This window comes from Bidens hawaiensis, unplaced genomic scaffold (genome assembly GCF_021521415.1).
Source record: "Bidens hawaiensis isolate Kalapana, Puna unplaced genomic scaffold, B.hawaiensis_p1.1 tig00013009_1, whole genome shotgun sequence".
NCBI lineage: Eukaryota > Viridiplantae > Streptophyta > Magnoliopsida > Asterales > Asteraceae > Bidens > Bidens hawaiensis.
This window is the reverse complement of record NW_027492094.1, coordinates 698,097-700,312: the sequence shown is the minus strand read 5'-3', so window position 1 is coordinate 700,312 and position 2,216 is coordinate 698,097.

The following is a 2,216-nucleotide window of genomic DNA, read 5'->3' as shown; positions in this document are numbered from 1 at the left end:
TGGGTTCGTTTTTTTATTTTTTTTCCGCGATAAAAATAGTTCATGGGCGAGAAATAGCGCGAAAATTGACGTTTTTCGACTCATTTTTGTAAAATAATAAAAACATATTAAATGGTTGTAAAAGCCCAAAATATGTTCACGGATTGCTTAGAAGATGTCATATAAGTGTTTTATAAATCTTTTTCGGCTTGACGGATGCTACAATGATTGTTTTGATGCTAACGATTGCGTTTAAACTCATAGCTTATCAATAAACGAAACCTTTTTCGTTTAAATGGTTTTAAACGTACTGGGGCCTTAATATCAATATGTTAGCCTCTATATTATATATATAACTCGTATATGACCCCTCAATATATATACGGGTCATAACCAGTGTCGGTCGGTTACTCGTTTAATCGCTACGAATTAACCGATTTATAGTCTACTCGCTACGTAGTAAATTTAGTATACCTCGTTTTGTCACGAATGTCACATTCTCCCCTTTTAAGAAATTTCGTCCTCGTAATTTAATGTGATATCGGTTTTCTTTTTAGGGAACAGGTGTGGGTATTTCTTTCGGAATTCGTCCTTTCGTTCCCAAGTAAATTCGGGTCCTATTTTTGAATTCCACCGAACTTTTACCAATGAAATTTTGTTGTGTCGTAACTGTTTAGTTTTCCCGTCCACAATTTCTACCGGTTCCTCTACGAAGTTGAGCTTTTCATTAATCTGAACATCTTCCAGTGGTACTATTGTCGTTTCATCAGTCAAACACTTTTTCAGATTCGATACATGAAACACATCGTGAATAGTGCTCAGTTCTAAGGGTAGTTTTAATCGGTAAGCTACGGGGCCAATTTTTGCAATAATCTCAAAAGGTCCAATGTATCTCGGGGCTAATTTACCGATCTTTCCAAACCTAATAGCACATTTCCAGGGCGATACTTTCAAAAACAACTTGTCGCCTATTTCAGAATATAACAGTTTTTTACGAATATCGGCAAAACTCTTCTGTCGGTCCCGGGCGGCTTTCAACTTTCGTTTAATCTTGTGAATCTTATTGGTTGTTTCTTAATCAAATCGGATCTTGAAATTTTAGTATCACCCACCTCTGTCCAACAAAGTGGCGATCTACATTTTTGCCCGTATAAGGCTTCATAAGGTGCTGCTTGTATACTACTGTGATAACTGTTATTGTAAGAGAATTCAATGAGCAGGAGGTGTTAACCCCAATTCTCTTTGAAGTCCAGTACACAAGCACGAAGTAAATCTTCTAAGGTTTGGATAGTTCGTTCGTATTGACCATCTGTTTGGGGATGGTAAGCGGTACTCAGGTCTACTCGGGTTCCCAATGCTTCTTGAACTGCTTGCCAGGTGACTGTCTCGATACGAAATAATTGAAAGAGGTACTCCGTGTCGAGATACAATTTCATCGATGTAAATTTGAGCGAGTTTTTCGGTGGTGTAGTTATTACGGATAGGAATGAAGTGTGCGGATTTGGTTAATCGGTCCACAATTACCCAAATTTCATTATGTCCTCGGGAGGTTTTAGGCAAATGTGTTTCGAAATCCATGGTTATTTGTTCTCATTTCCACTGTGGGATTTCGGGTTGTTGTAACATTCCCGAAGGTTTTTGATATTCCGCTTTAACCCATGCACACGTTGCACACTTACTTACATACAAGGCTATATCCTTTTTCATGCCTGGCCACCAGTAAAATTCCTTAACATCTTTATACATATTATCAGTACCTCAATGAATAGAATATTTGGATTTGTGTGCTTCATCAAGAATAAGTTCACGGAGTTTATGAAGTGTTGGAATTCAGACCCGGTTTTTGTAGTAATATACTTTATCAGTTTTCTTCTCAAAATTCTTTTCATTCCCGTGTAGTTCTTCCTTTTCTAACTGATCTGCTTTTAATGCTTTGTCTTGTGCAACACGAACTTATTCGGTCAGACTACTTTGGACAATCATCCCAAGTGCTCGTATTCTCAATGGTTTAATTCTGTCATTTAGGCTCAAAGCATCAGCTACTATATTGGCCTTACCCGGATGGTATTTAATTTCACAATCTTAATAATTTAACAGCTCTACCCATCTTCTTTGCCTCATATTCAACTCCTTCTGAACAAATATGTGTTGTAAACTTTTGTGATCCGTATAGATGGTACATTTGGTGCCGTACAAGTAATGTCTCCAGATCTTCAATACAAAAATAAATGCTCCCA